This window comes from Lissotriton vulgaris, chromosome 5 (genome assembly GCF_964263255.1).
Source record: "Lissotriton vulgaris chromosome 5, aLisVul1.2, whole genome shotgun sequence".
NCBI classification, from domain to species: domain Eukaryota; kingdom Metazoa; phylum Chordata; class Amphibia; order Caudata; family Salamandridae; genus Lissotriton; species Lissotriton vulgaris.
Window position 1 is genome coordinate 854,385,640 of NC_141693.1, and position 14,651 is coordinate 854,400,290.

Consider the following 14,651-nt stretch of genomic DNA (forward strand, 5'->3'; position numbering starts at 1 on the left):
CGCCTGCTCCCTTCCTGTCACGCACTGCAGTGCAGCCTTGCAGGGGGCTGCGCTGCATTGCGTGACTTTTTGGTAAATCTCCCCCTTGGAATCTCAGAGTATTTCAAGTTAAGATGTTAAACATCAGTGCTCTAGCACAACTTTAATTTTAATTTTACAAAGCCACACCTCTTTCCTTTTTTTTCCATATAGGTTGAAGAACACACCTTTATCCCATCCTCCTGTGCAAGATATTTTTTCACAACGGTGAAAGTACCTCTGAATTGTGTGGCTGAATCCATGAAAGTACATTTTAAAAAGCCCCTTTTTGACAGTTTGTGGTAGAAGAGGAATCCAGGCTTTTGATCATGAGCGATCCCATTCAAAGAGGAACTCTAGCATCTAAAATGTCCATGGGATTTGACTGGTGCCCTAGTAATATGCAACACATTTTGATGAGTATTACACTTTTAAGAAGCTTAGGGGTCCATTATGATGGCTGGCAGGCAAAGTCTGCCCGCCACCGTAACGGAATGCGGGTCCATCTGCCAAGGGTGCGGCGGTCCCGCACCTGCAATTAGGATGCCACCAACATAGTGGCGGGGGCATCCCCCATTCCCAGCATTGTGGCGGCTGGTGCTTACTACACCGCCCACATCAATGCTGGGAATGCACGTTGTGCATTGGCATGCACAAGGTGACAGGCACTGAGTGGTGCCTGCCATCTTGTCAATGCCAATGTAGGTACACCTCCAACTGTTGTGTGTAGATTTAGATACCGTATATAGATTTCCCGAATCATGCCCTTATATAGGTACAATTCACATTGCCCTTATTTAGGCATAGAAATCCAGTTCTTAGGGCCCGATTAGGATTGCGGTCCGGAGGATGCGGATTCACCACTGCGGTGTCAGAAAAGACCCCCACCAGATAAGGATGGCAGGGGGGTCGGGAAGACCGCCCGCAGCTTTTCCGCCGCGGTCCCGCAGCGGGTTCCTTGAGTGAGCTCTCATCCTATAATCCTGTAACTATTTTAGGATGGCACCGGCAAGCTGCCAGCGCCATCCTAAAATAGTTACTAAATTAGCTTCTTCAGGAAGCACTAATAGATAAAATAAAGCAGGTGCTCGAGCACCTGCTTTATTTTATCTATTAATGCTTCCTGTTGAAGCTAACTTAGTACCTATTTTAGGATGACGCTGGCAGCTTGCCAGCACCATCCTAAAATAGTTACAACTTCAAGCTTGAAGGCTTGAACTTTTGCCCCCCGAATCCGCCGCTCGCGGATTTTCGGTAAATTCGCGGGAGTTCGCGGATTGCGGATTTACTGAAAAGCTGCGAAATTCGCGAGCGGAACGAATTTTGCACTCACACCTACTGCTAACGCTGTATTATACTTTGCATTCTGTCTTACGATTGTAGCAGTTCATATCTCTTGCATGAGAAATAAGACTGTTCAATAAACCTTTTTTAATGAAACGCCCGTCTGTCTATTTCTGTGCAACTCTTTAGAAACGAAGCATGCACGATTGACTGAGTGAAACTGTTATCGATTGATTCCACAAGTCTGAGATTGTTCAGATTCTACGGGAAACAAAGTTGTCATGTTTATGCAGTTTCAACACGTGTTTCTTGAGCCTCAAGATTCACATTCACATCCGCACTTTAATATATTTCATACAAAGGTGAAAACGATTATTTCATTGGTCGTTCGAAAAAAACTTTTTTCACAAGTTCATTGTTCATTTCATTAGATTTTCATGAAATTATCAATTTTCAATTTTCATGTTCTTTAGATTATTCCAAGATTGTCATGATAGTATATCACTTTTTACATTGCCCGATGCATTTCGAGCTACACAGCTCTTCCTCAGGGGACTTTTTTATCTGCAAAAAATACGATCCTTTACTAATGGTGTACCAGACATAAATAAAGCAAAGATTCATTCAAATGACCATATTGTAATTGTCACATTCCCTCAACATGTGATACATGCAAAAAAGCTTATAACTATATATCACCTTATAACCCTGCCGATTTTGAATGAGTGCGTGCTTGTGTATAAATACACGTCTGTCTACTTCAACATCACTAACCTGAACCCTTGTGAACAATGAACTTGTGAAAAAAGGTTTTTTCGAACGACCAATGAAATAATCGTTTTCACCTTTGTATGAAATATATTTGAGTGCGGATGTGAATGTGAATCTTGAGGCTCAAGAAACACGTGTTGACATTGATACATGACCCTGTGACTCAGAAGGGTACTCACATCAAGCACCAATCACACTCCAACAAAATTTTGTTTAAACAAATCACACTGTCAAAGACACCTGAGTGCGGAGTCACAGTTCCATTTGGTTCACATGTTTATGCAGTTGTCAGAAACTAATCCCTTCTTGTTCATTCGCGAAGTTTCTAGTGACCTCTGAGTTAGCTGCACACACAAGTAATTAAGTTTAATGTACTCGATAGAGACATTCTGACCTCAGTCGTATGTCAAAATTATAGTGTATATTATTCCAATGCGCAGAGCCTATCAGGGATATAGGAACTACACTACACCCCCCCCCCCAACAGCGAAGACCGCATTCCTTTCAATTGGAAAGGCTCATCTTCGCCCTCATCATAATATGGATGGTGGTGTCTTACAGACACTGCCACCATATTGTAGCATTTTTCCGCCCGGTCGACGTGTCGACCGGCGGAAAATCGGCAGACAGTCTTCCCGTCTGCCGCGGACCCCCCAGCCATTCTAATGTGGCGAGGGTTAATCATGGACTGATGACGGGTGGATCGCCCCACCGGGCCAGCGGTGGCTACCGCCAGTCTGGCGGGGGCAATCCGCCCGCCATCCTAATGGGCCCCCAAGATTGGAGCTGTGCCTCACTATGTTTTGGAGGTAGCGCCTTTACTCAGAAGGTCTATAGTTTGAAAGGAAAATCAACATGTTCTATGCAAGGAAATGTGGGGACTAGAGAAATGGAGGCTTGCAGCAGCAGCACTGTCATTTCAAAACATCTGGAATGTCACACATCATCCATTAGGTCCTGAAGAAAGCCGGGTCATTAACCCTCTCGGCTGAAACATGTTGACCTCACTCCTTGCCAAATGATAGTAAAAAAAAAAATCCCAAACTATCAGGCGGTTTTTATTAGATGGCATTAGGACAATCTCCAATAAACATAATTTTTGTCCTTCTAGTCATTTTTGTTACACTTGCACTTATCACTTGCACTGCACTCCACCGGTCCTTATATACCTTGGACAAACATAGAGGCTGAGTCATCCAGAGAGTAGGAGGTCCAGTACTTTTGTACATTTAGCCTGTGTACTATCTTGGCTATATGTGACCCTTCTCTCCTGGTTCTCCAGATGACGAAGTTCCGCCAAATGGGTCGGCTGATGGAAACCTTACTCTAGCCTGGGATGGGACAAGCTATGTATAACTGGTGAACTGCAGGTGCTCTAACATACTGTCACACTCTTTAGACCGTTGTTCTCCCTTTAGTCAGTCAGGCAATGAAAAGGAAGCTGAAGAAGTCAAACATGAGAGACTTACTTGGATTCTTGATACTGGATTATACCGGATAAAAGCTCTGATTGCTTCCAAATGGACACATAGGCTGATATGGAACCACTGTATGAAAATTCAGTATTATCAATGTAATATTAACTTATGATTCCTCTTTGAAAGGGCTTAGATTATGATCCCCTGCTCCTAACTGGGCTCTCTTATTAAGGCCCTGCGGGCAAAATTAAGGGCCCGATGTAGGTCGCCCAATACCGGTCGGTAACGGCCGATTTCGGCCGTTACCGACCGGTATTTGGCTTTTGAGATGTAGGTGTCTCGGAATTTACAGAATCGGTATATTTACCGATTCGGTAAATTTACCGCTTTGGTATTTTTCTGAATCGGTAAATATACTGATTCTGTAACTCCCTTTTTGCAGGTGGCACAGTTTGCAGTGCCACAGGCCCTTAGGAATTCTTAATTTACCACCCAATACTATTGCGTGGTAAATTATGAATTTATGTGCACATGCACATCTGTGCATGTACACCTATGCAATGTGACACACAGACATGCCCTTAGGGCATGTATGTGTGCTACATGGCACACAAGCCTGCAATTGGGGTGCTACAGGGTGTCAAAGTGACACCCCGTTCCCCCTGCCAGGATTCGGTAAATACTGATTCGGTATTTCCCATTGATTCCTATGGGCTTCAAGGCCCATAGGAATCAATGGGAAATACCGATTCAGTATTTACCGAATCAGTAAATACCGAATGTTACAGAATCGGTTATCGTAAAAGAAAAACTACCTACATCTGCCTACTTCCAATTTACCTACTCTTAAATACCGAATCAGTATGATTCGGTATTTAAGAGTAGGTAAATCGGAATTACCTACATCGGGCCCTGAGAGTTTAAAAGGCACTATATGTAAATGTGGTTGACATCAAAGAAACAACATAAAAAAAAACAACAACATACAGCTCAAACAGAACAGCACGTTTTCAATGACAGCCTTTAGTTGCTACCATGTGGGGCAAATGATCAGACAGGTACTCATCACTTTCTTTATTCATTTTATATGACACTGTTTATTTGTATATCCATAAAACACAAGGTGCTCCAAAAACATCGGGAAGCAACATGTTGTCCCCATGATGAATATTCTTCTAGTATATGAACATGGGACTGATCACTGTGGTGCCTCTGTGCAGTTAAATGAAGAGTTTATTCACAGACATGACCCAAAGTGCAGTCTTTCCTCACCAGCCAGCTGTCAAGTGTCCAGGTTTGGAGCCACAAGACTCAAACCGATACACATTTAGAATTATTAATTAAGTAACATTCTATTCCTAAAAGTAATAACATATCTCCTCTCCTCCATTTACATGTACACCAACATTAGACAAGAATACTAATAGGTTCTACAGCTCGTTTTTGAAAAGTAAACAAAATCCTAGAAAAGAATTTGTGTTAGCAGCAAAAATAGAGGTGAATTTCATTTGAGAATCAAATCTTCACGTATTCTTTTAAATATGCAAGAATTCTCCAAAGTCTCTGTTCCCATGGGCACAACCCATTTCCCTAACCTGTGGTCCTGCTTAGCCACAAACCACACACTGTTCATTAAAAGGACATACGTCATGCTCCTTCCTGATGTTTCATGGGCTCCAAATTTCATTAATCGTCCACCCACATTTTCAATTAGAATAATTCAAGCAGAGCGAGTGATTTTAAAGACAAACCACATCGGCCGCACGAACAACAGGGAGGATTCAATTTACCCCCTTCAAGTGTAAGTGATAGGATGCTTCGTATAAATAAAGTTTAAATAACCAGCTAAGGAGTGCTAGATTGAAATGATATCCATTTCTTCCCACAAGAACGATTTGAGCAGAGCAAGATATTTTAAAGATAAACCACCCTGGCCGCACGATCAATAGGGAAGATTCCACCTACCCCTTTTTAATGTAATTGACAGACGATGTTATACAAATAAGTTGTAGGAACCGGTAAATCATGCACGTTTCGATTTAACACCCATGGGCAATTTCCCTTAATTTCTAGCGTAGAAGATACAGAATACGACACAAAACCAATTACCAGAGGAGTAGAACAACCGGGACCCGGGAGGATCCGTCTGGGAAGTAGAAATTAAAAACTAAAAAGGTATGTGGATGTTGTGAGACCTAGCTTTAGAAACAACGAGCAGAATAGGAGTAACACCCAGATACAACAAACCTGATGTTAGATTCCATTTCAGAATTGGAAAGGGAACATCGCATCCCCCCTTGGTCTTCAGGATATCGACTAAAGCCTGAACATAAGAGTCTCAATAAAAGACAGACCATTGATAATAAAAAGTAAAAACAGAACAACAGAACTCAGGCCAGCATAACCTAGTCTAAGAGGTAGAATATCCTGACAAAGAAAGAAATTAAAAAACCTTTGTTTTCATTCATAGCTCCGGGTTAAGAACAACAATATCAGAAGAAATTAGGACAAATGGAAGAAAATAGTTAAAGATGATATAAGGTGAATACCATAGCAAGACCTCTAGACTGGCCCGAAGGCACTGATAGAGTGGGTCGCTGCAATATAAAACCTCTGGGAGGGATGACAAGGTTTAGAGATGAGAAATACGAAGAGCCCACAGATAAGAAATGAAAAATATTATAACTTGAGGCTTGGCATGTATGAAACTGTTAAAAGCCAACAACGTATGATAATGAACGACCATAATGGCTATTTGAATGTACTAAAATGTTGAGAAAGTGCCCTGCTATGAGCTTATAAACAGATCTACATGGAACCATCAATATAACGGATATAATGCAAGGCATCACGATTGAAAATCGAGTGGGATCACACCCATATGATTGTAGACAGGCTTGATTTATCGCTAAAAGAATACTTATTTAAGTATATTTATTTACAGGTTTTTCTTGAAAACGACAACCACCCAGTGCCTGATAACAGGAGAGACCTATCATTTTGGTCTTGAAAAAGATGGTCAATCATAAATAAACCATCGAAACGCGTCGACGCCGAGTGTAAACACAATCAAGGGATTGAGCTTACTCCATAGATAACAAAATAACTATGTATCCTGGAGTGGTTTCTAAAATTCAGGTTCCCTGATGTGTATCTATATGACAAAGAATACTGTCTGTTTTGTTCTCTCCTCATATTCTCTTTTGATCCATTTGTCTTTTCTCTCAATCTTTTATTAATTAAGAGATCCTTCTCTACAAAAGGATTGATTTTAACATGAAGTGATGTAATTATAATTGTTTTTGATGTATTTGGTGATGCTTTGTTTTTAACTTTGTATATATACTGGATAACAATTTCCCCCATTTTTTTCAAAATAAAAAGATAACCAAAAGAAAAGTGTATGTTGTGAAAATATCTATTTCTTATACTTGGGCTACAATGATGTAAATTTATACATCTTAGCATACTGACAGGTGTTCTCCAAGGGATCTTTTCTCATCCACCAACAGAAAGCAAATTTCAACTTCCCCCTGAATTCCAGAAACAGACCAACAAAGACCACATATACACTTTGCCACACCTCAAAGCGTCATGTGTGTGTTCTGTGACTGAGGTCCCATTCTCAGTCTCTTCTCATCTGCTGTTCTCTCCACAGTCTTTCACCCATGACATTACATATAGGGGTGGGCATGACATAATTCTCTCTAGCATAATTACTCATAAAAAAACATTTAGGGCTATTTCCTTTGTGCAAAATGCTTCTTCACATCCAAAATTGTCCCAATGATGATTTTTGTGCAAAGAAAATAGCACTAAATGCTACAGGACACCAACAGATTTAGCCAGAAGCCACTCACTCTCTCTTAGTTAGTTGTTCTTGTGCTCCTGTGGTAGGACCTTTGTCCCAAATTACTCTTAATTACTCAAGATTGTGCAATTGAATAATTTCTGTATTTTGCATCACAGGAGTAATGCATAATCACTGAAATTATGCTGATTACTCCGGTGTAATTGATAGTTTGCCTAGGCCTAATAACATCATATCACAGTCCTTACCAGCAACCAAAATTCAGACTATAGCTTATTTTTCACTCAAGTTTGATCAAAATGGTCCTCATTCACCAAATAGATAATTTTCCTTCACATCTTCCCCGGGAGGTACCAATCTGTCACCCTTCATGACTAAATTATCACCACACTCATGACTAAATTATCACTACACAAAGACAACCCAACGAATACCTTAAGGTAAGGTCTAAGAAGCAAAATTACAGTGCTGTCTCGTTTTCTGTCGTTTTGTATTAGCTAAACATAATTTTTCAATGTCATATTACTATCCCTCTCTTTCATCCATTCTCCACATATTACTGCACTGCAATGTGTTATAATCCACATGTTGGTTATTGCATCCTCCTCATTGTTGTTCTCTGCCTTGCTGCTCAGCCAATGGTGAGGTCATTGGAACGTTTAGTGTGTTGGTACTTGAGGAAGAATCAGATGGAGTGGATGGACTGAGCAGCAAGGAGGCTGCTCCTGGTGGGGCATTATATAGATCTTACCATCATTCTGTAATCTGTAACTGAAGAAGTAACTTGAAGACTAAATCCTTAACCTATTTCCACATGACCTGTCTACGTATCATCATTCATTTTAACACTGGCAACGAGGATGGCTTTGTTGTGAGGCGAGGTGGATTGAGTTATGCATTACCCACTGTTTAGGGGTTGTGAAGATACCCTGTGTGTACTTTTGCCTTGGGAATGAGGCGAGGTGGAATGAAATACCCACTGTTTGTCAGGATGATATATACCCTGTTTGTGTGAAGTGAGGTGGGTTGAGTTATGTATTACCTACTGTTTAGGGGTCACCATGTGTGTAGTTTTGCCTTGTTGTGAGGCGAGGTGGGTTAATTTATGTATTACACACTGTTCAGGGGTTGTGAAGATACTCAGTGTAGTTCTGCTTTGTTGTGAGGAGAGGTGGGTTGAGATACCGATTACCCACTGTTTAGGGGTTGTGAAGATACACTGTGTGTAATTTTGCCTCTTAGTGAGGCGAGGTGGGTACCCGTTGTGTTTTAGGGTCAGGCGAGGTGATGTGGTGCCCACTGTTTGAGCGGTGAGATATACCCCGTGCTTAGTTGTGTATGGAGTGTGAGTTAACATGGGTGTGCACCCACTGTTTTATAGAATGGAACTTTTACTTGTGTTTTTCCTACTTTTCCTGGAATGGATGGGCATGTAGTTTTTTGATGGATTTATTGGATATGTCCTATGTGTGTCTTAACATCTTGCATATATTTTATTTTCTATAATCATTATAAGGGGGGAGATGTGCTATAATCTACATGTTGGGTATTGAACCCTCCCCAATGTTGTTCACTGCCTTGCTGCTCAGCCAATGGTGAGGTCATTGGAATGTTTAGTGTGTTGGTACTTGAGGAAGAATCAGTTGGAGTGGATGGGATGAGGAGCAAGGAGGCTGCTCCTGGTGGGGCATTATATGGATCTTACTATCATCATTTAACCTGTACCTGAAGAAGTAACTTGAAGAATAAATCCTTAACCTATGTCTACATGACCTGTCTATGTATCGTCCTTCATTTTAACACAACTCCACTCAAGGAAATTCATCACACTAGCCCCAGTGTCCTCTTTTTCATTTATCTTTATAGCCTGAAAATTCAACTCATCCCAATTCAAAGGGAAGTGAGACAGGCAATCTGCTTGCACATTGTGCCAACCCAGGATATTTTCCAACTTTTAAAAATACTCAAGTCAAGCACCTTACCTGGCCAACCTTGCTGATACCTTTACCATTCCACCAGGTAACAAAACCTTGATGCACCTTCTGAAATATTCTGTGTCCTATGATGCAGCTAGTACTTCTAGAAATACAGAATAGTTCCTCTCCTTTTCCATTAAGACTGTGAGGAGAGCATCACAGTTTTTCAGCACTTACATGAATATGCGATAAGATACCACATACTCCAGTTGCACAGGCATCAGTAGTCTACGCATCGAGGTAAGAGAAGAACCTTCCTCCAGCCGCGGTCTTGCTGATCCATGGGATGGTATCCAAGCCAGTTGGTAATATTTTTAATGTCTTATTTATTACAATGCTACATTATTAGAGAATGTTACAGAATAAGACTGAGAATTTAGGAATATTACTGAGGAGGGGGTGCAACTTTGCATGGAGAAAATTTCAACAACGATATTGTGACAATATTATTGAGGATATTTGTTCTGCTGGAATATTGGTTCCATTTGATACAAGCTCAAATTATTTTGACTACTGATGCCTGTGCAACTGGAGTATGTGGTATCTTATCACATATTCGTGTAACTGCTGAAAAACTGTGATGCTCTCCTCACTTTTAAAAATACTCAAGTCAAGCACCTTACCTGGCCAACCTTACTGATACTTTTACCATTCCACAAGGTAACAAAACCTTGATGCAAATGGAACCAATATTCCAGCAGAACAAATATCCTCAATAATATTGTCACAACATCGTTGTTGAAATTTTCTCCATGCAAAGTTGCACCCCTTTCTCAGTAATATTCCTAAATTCTCAGTCTTATTTTGTAACATTCTCTAATAATGTAGCATTGTATTAAATAAGACCTTAAAAATAATACCAACTGGCCTGGATACCATCCCATGGATCAGCAAGACCGCGGCTGGAGGAAGGTTCTGCTCCTACCTCGATGCGTAGACCTAGAACTCCCTGCCTCTGCACCTCAGGCAAACACAATCACTGACACAATTCAGGAAGGACCTCATGACCCTGCTCTTCGACCTAACCGCAGGTCCCCCACCCACCCCTCAGTGCCTTGAGACCCTCACGGGTGAGTAGGCATGCTATATAAGAAACCTGATTGATTGATTTATTGATTGATTAACTCCCTTGGAAATTTCAGACATCGTTCTCTGGAATACACTTGAACCCAATATTTTCTTCTTTTACTGTCTCCCAACATTGTCTTCACCTCATTGCCCACATATATCGAAACTCTGTTCAGCTTGTGCTGAATAGGTATAGCATCATGTTTTACAATGATCTTGTGCACATCCACTTTCGCTTTCCCACGCTTTTGCCTAAATACACTTTCAGACATTTTAATGATGTCATCAACTGTGGTCTCCTCGACAATCATCACTTGGTTCAGCTCCTTAGGATTAATGATGATATACAAATTATGTTTATGGACCCACTCAAGAATTGGTGGGCAATCTTCTGCTGCGTAAAATTTTCCATCAATGTCTCCTGCCCTGATACACAATCTTCATAAAAATATTCCGCAATATGTCACTCTCTTTAACTTAGTACACCCCAATGTCATTAGGTTTCAACTTAATCGCAAATTATTCTCTTAGAAATACATTTCTCAATACGTTTGTGTACAGTGATCCAGAGTCCACGACAAGACACACCTTTGTTCCGGAATTTCAAATTCAGCTTTTGGCCTACATTCTCTTCTTCCTCCTTCTAAATCCACCCCAACCCTCAGAAGCCTGTCCTCTTAATATTATTCAACATATTTTTCAGGTACTACCACCGCTCTGCTACTCCTACCATTATCTCTGCACATATTGGCAAAATGGCCCTGTTACCCACACTGACTATACTAGCTATTAATTGTATTACAATACTTTGGTTTTGATTTGTGATTATAGCTACCACATCTACAATATGCTTTGCCATCTTGGTTTTCATTATTGTGGCATCTCCCCATTTTACTGACACTTTAAGTAGTAACATTTCTTCTCCCTCTTCCCCCATCGAAGTTTTCTATCAACAAGACATCTTTCCCATTGTTCACCTTCCTTTTCTCTATTTCTTTCATGCAGTACTCTGTCTCCTCAACGACTTTGGGTATATGAAATGCATCTTTTAGGGATTTCTTTTTTTAATCCCCATGGTATCTCTTGCAAATTTTTACTTCTACATTTTACTATAAGTTGATTGCAAATACGTTTTACTGTCATGTTACCAATTTGGCAATTCAGTGATATTTTAAGCAACCTTGCAACAAACCTTTCCACAGTCTCTCGGACTTTCTGAGGTTGAGTGTAAAACTCATACTAGTCTTGACAATGTTGTTCTCTTTCACAAATTTGTTCTGAAGTCTTTTGTTTGCTTCCATATCAAACTCTGGCACTGGGTCACTATCTTTTCAAGGATGATGGGCAAGTGTTTATAAACAAGTTGTACCTCTTTCCACAGTGCACTGAGTATCAAAGCTTTTTTCTGCTGGGGTGAAAATCTTGACGATTAATGGTTTCCTAGTAATTCCCAAACTTATTCACCTATTCTTCTTATTTTATTAGTGGATTCCTTGGTTCTCCTAAAACAAGGTGGTGGTATTACATCAATCCCCTTTATTGTGGCTTTCCTTGACAAAACAAATATAAGGATTACAAAAATATGATTTGCCTAAGTGCCAGTGGAAGAATCAAAGTGCTTCAATATAATGATTGTAGATACTCAGTACAGACAGTTGCAATTGAGACTTTTTCTGTGTTTTCTTTAGGATCAATGCACATTTTCTTTCCTTTAACATTTCAAGGAAGTGATATTGGTTGTTGTGACAGCACATGTGGCAACCAAAACCATCTTTTGTCAGACTATTACACCTGTCCTGGTTAACCTTCATTGGTTATCAATACAGTGGAGAACCATCGTATTTGGCTAAAACCTTCCAACCATATATTCCTTGCTGGACATTTCAGACAAACAAATTGACCTCAGTGACAGTGCAGTCATTCAAGCGAATGTGTCTTTGGAGTGCAGCCTCAAAGCTGTGGAACATCTAGCAAATGAGTCATTCAAGTAACTAAATGAACTTTTCCCTCCAATTAAAAATGTATTTGGTGAGTGAGCAAATTATTTTTCTGTCATTAAGTTCTAATCTCTGGTTTCAGGGTTATATGGTACCACAAAGTAACTGATTTTTTACAAATAAATACAAATTTCTATACCCACCAGTTTCTTAATAGGGCCTACACTCAAGAACATGGAGCGCTGCATAGTAGGATACACAAAAGGCCTGGAGGTTCAACACTTACACAAAAAATGTGCAGACATACAGTGAGCTCTACCCTCATGAACTCTGCACTAATCCAACACCATGGGTTTCTCCAATTGTAGTAGTGCCCAAAAGAGACAGTGAAGGAGCTGAACGCATATGTATTGACTTAAATAAAGATTATCACAAGTTGGAGCGTGGAGAAAAATCCAGGTACATTACAACCATTCTACGCATTTTGTCCTGTTTCACTAGAAACAATTGAGTTTTGGTGTATCCTCTGCTGCAAAACTTTGTCAAGATGTCATTCGACATATCACAAAGCCTTTGGCAAATCAATTTAACTATAGTGAGGACATATTAGTTTTCCGAGCCACACAGAAAAAACATGACAAAGCTCTGTTGTAGGTATGTCGTTTGCTGACCAGTACTGGTCTAACGTTTGTCGTTAAGTTTCCACTTTCTCAGTAGGAACTGTTTGTCTGTTGAACAACATAAACAATGGGATGGAGCCAGACTGATTCAATGCACCCCCTTAGGAGATGCTGGTTAATAAACTTGCTAGCTCCCAGTGCCACTATATGTACCCCTAAACTGAGTAAGGTAACAAGTGGATTGGGCAACCACAGAACATGACAACCCTGACTCCCCAAGGAATGGTGGTAGCATATCTAGAACCTTTCCGCTCAGTCACTTGTGCTTTCTAAGAAAGATATACAAAGGAGCATTTCAATATTATTGAAGCATTTCAATATTATTGAACTATTGTGATTCTTGTATAAAATATATGAGCTGCAAAAATTATTACTTTTACAAAAAGGGGAAACCCTGTGTCCCTTAGAACCTGGGTATATGTGAATAACAAAAAATGGTTCTGTTGGGTGGTAACACAAATTACTTTAAAGGAAGGCTGAAACAGCTCAAAACACAAAACAAGCAAACCTCTCTGAAGACAAAGTTTTTATATTGAAAAACAAAGATAAACAATACACAGGAATTACTTCATTCGGTTTTGGTCATGATAAAAGCTTCAAATTTGTGAACAGTGACTGTGGTGAACAAAGTGACTAGTGCAATGCATATAGTGACACTTATATACAAAATTATACAATAAAACCACAGGGGGGGGTGGGCTTTGGGAAAAGGACCGAGGGTGTTATCTTTCGTTAAAAGGCCAGTATTGCAAAGTTAATATTCCAAGGAAAATAGATGGTTAATGTCCAAGTTCCTGGAGCTATCTTCGCCAAGTAAGAGCGTCGACGTTTCGACCCTAGTTGCGCCCCAATTGGCAGTCGCGGCGGGTCTTTATCAAGACAGGGGGGCTGAAAGGAAGGGAAAGAGGTATCAGAGAGGTGCTGGTATTTAACGTCAAAAATGACAGGAGTAGCTCAAGGTTACTTACAAGGGGGTCAGGTCGAATGGAAGGTAAATCCAGAGGGAAGCCCGTCGGTCAACCTAGATGGAATGGAATTATTTAGAACCTATGGAGTCGAACTGTTATCACCTCATGAACTGTACAGATCAATATGGGAAGGCAAATTAGAAAGTGCCTAGGTGATTTACGCAGAGTACTAAGACAGGATGTGCCTGGGTGATATGGTTGTAGACAGTAGGTTTAATTAACCTAGTTTAACCTTAGGGACTAATATTGAGAGGGAGCCAATCTTAAAAAGTGCCTAAGTGATTTGCGCGGAGAACTAGGATTGGATGTGCCTTGGTGATTTAGATTAGAAAAATCGGTAATAATCTGAGGTAGTCGGAAGTCTAGAGATTCAGTTAATTAAGCTGGTGAGAGATTCAATCAGACCGGCCGATAGGATCGCTTACCCTCGGTACTGCAGAATCAGATAATTAACGTAGGCGATCAGGACGAAGTCAGAGCGCCAAACGAGCTGTCCGGGAAGGCTCGGACTGAAAAATGAGCCCGGGACGTTAAGTAAGCTCGTAACCGGACAACGCGAGTCGGAAGTTATGACAAACACCGACTGGCCCAATCAGAATGGAGGTGTGGGCTGGGGAGACGTAGGGCTTGTCTCCTCGAGGACACATGAAGCGTCAGTTGCTAAGCAACTTAGGAGAGTTATGACGTGCCGATCCTCGCCTAATCAAACAGGGGGCGTAG